The sequence below is a fragment of the Physella acuta genome, unplaced genomic scaffold (genome assembly GCF_028476545.2).
Source record: "Physella acuta isolate Inbredline_101_S28 unplaced genomic scaffold, ASM2847654v3 ptg001461l, whole genome shotgun sequence".
Lineage (NCBI taxonomy): Eukaryota > Metazoa > Mollusca > Gastropoda > Physidae > Physella > Physella acuta.
In genome coordinates this window covers 10,111-17,735 of record NW_026732976.1, presented here as the reverse complement: position 1 = coordinate 17,735, position 7,625 = coordinate 10,111, and positions in this window count along the sequence as shown.

The following is a 7,625-nucleotide window of genomic DNA, read 5'->3' as shown; positions in this document are numbered from 1 at the left end:
TTTTTTCTTTTTTTTTTTTGCATAGATGTAGTTAAATGAATGCTTTAAGATAAAGAACAAATGCATAATAAGTCACATTATGAGGATATTTTTGTCTATGTTTATGTATATATATTTAAATAATGTTTGTCATTCTTTCATTCTTGTCAAAAAGTGTGATGATCTTATTTATTCATGAAAGTGCTGTAATATTATTAATTAACCTCATCTCCAAAATAGAAAACAAGTCACTAATATTTATTTATTTTTATTTATTTTTAAGAAGTTAAAAAAAAAAATTCTGATAAAATTTTTAAGAGTACCTCACCAAGGTGTATATGTGAATTGATTCCACAGATATATTTATTTTGGCTTTATGAGCCTGCTTTTATGAAATGTGATTTAGCAGATGGGTGCTCTTTTGATATGGGGTCTGTTGGTGAGCAAGTTTGTTGCACGTACACTGCACTAAATCCACTTCCATAAAACTAGGCTACTACATGTATTATGTGCCATTTGTCTAAGTGTTTTCATATGTAATTCCTCAGTTCAGCAATATTCTTTTTAAATCTAAAAAAAAAGAAATATGCAATGCAATATATTCGCCATGTTCAAATAGTAATTATTTAATTTTTTTTTCTAACAAAGCTGTTTCCTCTGTATTTCATACTGTTTTAGAGTCATTGTCTAGCGCACTAAATTCCAAACATTCATTTTTCTCACATGAGTTGAAACTTAAGCTCTTCCAGTCATTGTTGCTTGTTAACTAAAAGCATTGCCTGTCCATTTTTTTTTAAAAAAAGAACTTTCAACCTTATACAACGTTTTTTAAAAGTAAAAGGCCATTGCTAGCAGTAAAAAATTATTTTTTACTAGTTAACAATGAGAGGCAACTGCTACATCCATGTTGGTTCAGCTTTTCTCTGCCTTATTCTTGCATTACAGATATGCCATGCTCACTTTGAATAGTTTTTCTCCCCCAAGATTTTAATTTGATATACCTGTTAGGTTGTGTTTAGCGCAGCAGAAAAGAAAATCCATTTGGCTGAAATCATCAACAGGCTTATTTGCATTTAACACAGCTCGCTCTAACTAAACCTCAAGTTGACTAACGGGGTTGAAATAGATCATCTAGTTTTTAAACTAAAAAGTGTATCAAATCAGTGGCTTCATATTGTTTAGTCATCAATGGAATCATTCCGAAAACAAAAAGTGCCTGTTTCCTTGCTTTCCTCTGAGCAAATTCCTGCTGTCAATAATTAAAACACAAATCATTTCACTGAACAGTAAGTAGCACTTTAAATTATAGCTGTATCGTACCTCTCATACAAAAAACTGAAATAATTTTGTTTGAAATATTACTCTATTTACCTTAAAATGCTCATGATAGTTGAATTCATTTATACAAATATGTGAGGATTTGTAATACAAATTTTTATTTACTAATTAGCTGTAGGCTTTAATTTTTAATTTCTTTTCCTAATTTCTTTGTCCCCAATTTTGTGTTGAAAACACAATGCTTGGATAAATTTTTAAACACATTTTTTTTTCTTACTTTTCTACAATGATTATCTTTACACTGTTTTTACCATTCGCGATGGAGAGAATTTTAATTATTTTTTTTTTTCAGATGTGTAAAATTGATATTTTTGGTATTGTTAATCAATTTTTTTTTCCTCTGATGTGTACAATTGATATTTTGGTATTGTTACCAGTTGATGTTGTTTATGCTACTGCTGCTGTTGTCAATTACCTGTTTCATCCTTTGCACAGCATGCCAGTTTTGTAGATTTTTTTCCTCTCATCTCACGAGTCCACTATGATCTTATTCAGGTTTGTTAACGATGCGATTCCATGTATTTTTATGTACCGATGCCTATAACATGTTTTTTTTTGTTTTATGGAGATGATTTTAATATACTTTTCCTTCTTGGTTATATGCACTATAACTGTGAATCACTCTTTAAAAATAAATCCTCTTGTTATGTGTTGTAGAGAAATTGTTATGGTAAGTTAGTGCATGCTTTTGATACTTCTATAGTGCTATTATATGTTACCGGCTTTGTATGTTTATGGAAGAGCAAAGGGCGGGGGTGATTAGTTGTTTTGATACAATGAAATTTTTAAAAAGCTATTACATATAACAAACATTTTTCATTGCTCATGTGTTACCTTAACTATATTTGTTGAATCCATTCTTAGTTTTTTGTTATTATAATATACACCCAATATCAAATTGCCCATATTCACGTGGCTTTGTTTTGCCAAGCCACGCTACCACAAGCAATTTTTTTTAAAGTCATGACCTATTGTGACTTATGTTACAAGAATGTTCAGCGTAATGACCTTTTAAGATTATGCAACTTTTTTTTTTGAAACCTCTGAGAGAAAATGTGACCTGGAACTTGGGGATCAAAACTAGCTTAAACAAAAAACTAGCTTGCTTATCAAAATTAAGTTCTGCTCAAAAAATGGCATTTGTTTTAAACTTCCTACCTATTAATAAGCTTTTATTTAAAACATTTATTAAATTGATTTTTGTTAAAAATTTAAATTTAAAAAAAAAAACATGTAGGTTAATTATTATTTTTTGTTAAAAATAAAGTTAATGAGCACAAAACACCGTATAATCCTACTTGGCCATTGCATGAAATTTAATGAACTGATATGCGCACACGTACTGTTTCTTAGTTACTACCTTGTTGGACAAAGAAGTTTTTACCCATCCAGTGGCTGCTTCCAGCCATGACATATTATTTGAAACGGTGCCAACTAATATATATGATGCTTTTATCAAATACATGTTTTAATTTTGTCTTGTTGTTCTCTGTTGACAAACTCATTTTCTCCAGACCACCATGAAATCTTTGATATATTTTAAAGAAAACTTTTTTTTTTAATATTATGCAAGTTCAAGTTATCCCCCCTGATGTTAAGTAATTATTTTGTAAAGAAAAAAAAATACTTTAAATGTCAGTGATGCAAAAAAAAAAAAAGAATTTCTGAAATCTGTATCTCACAAGTTGATGTTAGCTGTTTTTATTTTCTAAACAAGGGACTCTGAAATACTAAAACACTTAAAATTGCATGTCGGTGTCATTGAATGACTGTACATAGGTTTTGACTGGTTAGAAAAATTGTTTTGAAGTTTTCAAGGATAGATGTTGTGAAAAACAAAATTATCATATTTTCTAATTTGAAACATGTTGATTTTTTATTTAACATAAATGTAAGATTTTTTTTTTTAAACAAACTCTTGAAATGCTCTTTTATTTATTTATTGTATTGAATTGATATTTAATGAAATGTACTCAAGTTGTTTTTTTTTCTCTTTCCATTACTCTGTAGTAACTTTAATCATTGTTTCTAGACAGGAGGTAACTTATGTTCTGTGTGTGCTTGCTTTAACTCTAAAACAGTTTCATTGTTTGAATCCTTAACATAAAACATTTGTATGGGGGGAAAAAAATTGGTTAGGTTACGGCAAATGAAAGCATGATTGTGGCAGTGGTTCTTAATTGGTGTTAGTCGACTACAAACCAATGAGGTGCGGTAAGACAAATTGATGCAAATTTGTGTAGTGAAGCTAAGGCACTGGAAGAAGATTAAGGTCAAAATTTGAGAACCACTGATTTAATTGTTTTAAAGTGGAGGGAACTCTTGATTACTGTGTTGAAAGCTTGATCTAGTCCAGTATGTGATTTTGATATGTACTCAGGAATACTAAGAAACTATTTCTATGTGACAAGTCTAATTTATTTTTCAGATTTTTATTCAATTACATCCCTTACCAAAGTAAAGGATGTATTGGAAAAAAAATGATTATTCTAGTGAATTCTTTGATGTGCAAAAAATTGTAAACGTTTTCAGCTATTGTTGAGAAACCTGACTACATGTTCTCAAGTTGCTACTTTAGTATAGGAGTATAGCAGTATGGGGAGGGAATTGATAAGGTGTTTGTGCAAGGTATAGGAAAGGAAGATCTTCTCTGGATTTGCCAGCCATTATTTCTGTGGGACTGTCAGCCAAACAGGAGCCAGGTGGAATTATTTCAGCTGTGAAACTTGGATAGCTTCGTCAGAACTTCTTGCAACCAGATCTCCGCAGTGTGATGAGGAATTGATTTCAGCTAAAGCAAGTTTATATTATATTGTTACTAATCACTGTTGCTTATTTTGTTATTAAAAAAGCATTTCTTAAAATAAATCTATATATGTTCTTTGCAAACAACATGTACTTCAGTATTTCATACTGGTTTCTGTGTTTCAAACCTCACTTCCAGCTAGTTAAGAATAGTTACAGATCTCATTTTATTTTGTTTTAAGGCAACTAATAGAGGTGGCATTTGATATTATTTTATATTTATTTTCATTGTTCCTTATTAAGTCATGCGTAACCTTTGGTTAGGGTTGAGTTGGCCATTATGTTAAGACTGCAGACCAATCATCGTAATTTTACAAAAAAAAATAAAATAAAATTAATGCATTCATCCCGATTTAGATTTATCTTACAGTATTGTTGTACATTTTCCTAACTTGTTGAACCAGTTGTTACAGCTGCTAATCTTTTTTGTCATACTCATTCTGTTCACTTAGCACAGTCAGTCCTGTTGTGCATCTTCTTTTAAACAAAAAACAAATATGCCCATCTATAGAAGTTAGATTGTGTCCACAAGAACAATTGTTTTATACTTAATACAACTTTTTGTAGTAAAAATATGCAAAACAAAAATTAACAAAAAGAAATAAATGTTTAACAATGTTGTAGAATTGTTATCTCCATGATTATAAGGAAAGTTTTTTTTTTATATAAAGCTTATGCAAAGATTTTTATTATTCTCATAATTGTCATTTTTATTGGCTGTTAAAAATGTACACTTTTCTAAAACTGTTTGTTTTTTAAAAAAGAAAGTTGGATAACTCAAATTCTTTTCAAAACCATTTTCATTTACAATAACTGTTAAGCTGTTACTTTTTCAGGAATGTATCCACCCTGGGACAAACAAAGTGCTGTAATCATTAAATTTGAAAACAAAAATGATCACCCCATTATTTACGAAAAACATTTCAGATCAAATGTGTTACAAGCAATAATACAAAAAGAAATGTTTTAAAGTAGTAGTTATCATTTTGTTACTTGGAATAAATGTTTTTTTTCAATATTAGTATTGATTAACATTGGTGCTAAAAAAAAAACCCATCCTGTTTATTTAGAATAGCTAAAGATTCATGTTAATACTGGCCAGCATTGTAGGCAGGTTTAAACTGTAACAACTGCCATAAGCAATCAGTTTTTTTTTAAAAAGTTTTCTTAGTTTTGTTTTAGGTGAAAAATATCAATTCATAGTCTTAGTCAGTCTCATTTTCATCTGGCCAACAATTTACAAGCATTATATTTAGTTATTTTCTGGCTTTCAGATGCTTATCTGGCCAACATGTTAAAAGGAAAGTATTTTATTTGCCAGTTTGAATGTTATAAACATTAACCTAGTCCAAAGATTGTCCCAAAAATTGTTGTAATACTCAATAATTTAACAAAAAAAACAACCTGAAAGAATTTTCTTAAATTTGTATTTATTTATTACCAAAACCATATAAACTCTTGCTTAAAGATCAGCAATCATTAGTTATTTATAATTTTAAATTGATGCTGAAATGTTAATGAATGATGTAGTATACAAATACATGTTTGCATGGTTTTTGTATGGCCTCTTATTCACTGCTCATTTTGTTAAATGGAAGCTAAACCACAATGTCTTCAGGTCAAAGGTCCTGAGATTATTTGTTTCAGTCTACATTCCAGAATCCACTTTTTATTTTACTGCAGCACATACTATCACATAACTCTGAAGAAATGAGAATTTCTAAATTTTAAAACAATTCAGAAACTGCTGCTTAGATAATATTTGGCAAAGAATTGGTTAAAAAATATGCAGTCTTTAGAAACTTCTGTAGAAATTTGATAATGGGGTAAATATAGTTTTAATTAAACACAAGGTGTTGACTCCAGTTCCACTTGCTGAGGAATTCTGTAGGATTAATACCAATTTTAAACACCTGCTACATATCCTGTAGAGATTTTGTGAGTAGGAATATTTCAGTTTCAGGCAACGAGCCTCAACTAGAAACTTTGTTCTCATCAGCACTACCTGTACTGTATGCTCACTGGCAATCACCTGTGTAAGCTGGCTGATCTTGTGAATTCAGGTGTAGAGAACGTGAAGGTCTGCTGCCTTATTTTCTTAAGATAGTTCAGCGGCCCTGTCGTCTTAACTTGGTGGCTTATCAACCTTGAGTAGTTCTGCTGTTGTATTAGTCCAAGTCAGTGGCTGGTCAACCCCGAGTTAATCTTTCCTAAGTCAGTGGCCTGAGAAGCTTTGCTGTCCTACTGTTTAAAACCCTTAGAGCCTCGCAAAACCTACCTTGTCTTAAAAAATTTCAACCTCTTTCTGAATGTTTTTGCATGTTAACATCTGATCGCTAGCTGTCTATGGTTGTGAAAATACTAAAAAAAAAAACAATTGTTTTGTAGCTGATAGGTGGTTGACATTTGTTATTTACACACTTTTTAGGAGAATAAAACATTTTTATTTACACTGTTTGGAGGTAAATAAAAATTGTCTTAGTGATTTCATCTCAAGGCTGTGCTTAAAGTAAGATGCTAGATATTTTCAGTTTTCTTTTGTTGTTTAGTTGTACTTTGTTTTTTTTCCATATCAAAATTACGTTTCCTTGTTTTAAGGAATTTAAAACATTCTGACATGTTAAAAGATAATTTTTTTTTATCCCCTACCTATTGTTTTTCGCCCATCAAAATGAAGCCTCATTAACCACACATACTCAAACTCTGCAGTTTGCATTCAGTTACCCATGCAACTCAATGGTGCTGCCCTGACAAAAAGAAATGTTTTGTCTTGCCCCAGATTTTTTTTTTTCTTTTTGGTACTTGTTGTACATAAGGTTTACAGTTACTAGATTTGTTCTTCATGCTGATTGTTAATGTGGAATTATAACATGCATTTATGTGCTGTATAATATGTAGCTTCATTGTCACAAATTTACTGTATAGTTGTTTTTTTTTTATTAAGGCAATAGTACTTGCTTAATAATTATTATTTTTTAAACTTTTTTGTTTCATATTTCTTAATTCTGGCAGATGGTATTAAATAGCTGCATCTAGTCAAGACTTAATGTACTGTTATAGAATTCTTTTTTTTTTTTAAAAATGATCACTGGTCTTAAAAAAAATTGTAATTTTTTTTTTAGCAGAAAGATTAGTCTAATGTTTATGAAGCAGAAATATAATATTCGCCATGCCTGATTGTTTGTTTTTACAATTCCTATTAATCTGCCTAAGATAGTTTTAACATAAGATATAAACTGATCCTTACTGTATGGTTTAAATTCATGTAGTCTGTGTAATTTATTGTAGCTGTTTTACTTTTTTCTATTTGGGTAATAGTCATCTAGTGTGTGTGTGAATGGCTAGCCTCACTGGTATAATATATATATGCCTTTGTCTTTTTTTTTTAATATTAAGAAGAAAATAATCTCATGTTTATTATGTATTGGAATACATTTTTTTTAAATCATTGATATTGTCCTTATCCTGCCATTAGCTCCATAAACATGTTTGCTAGCTGCTTG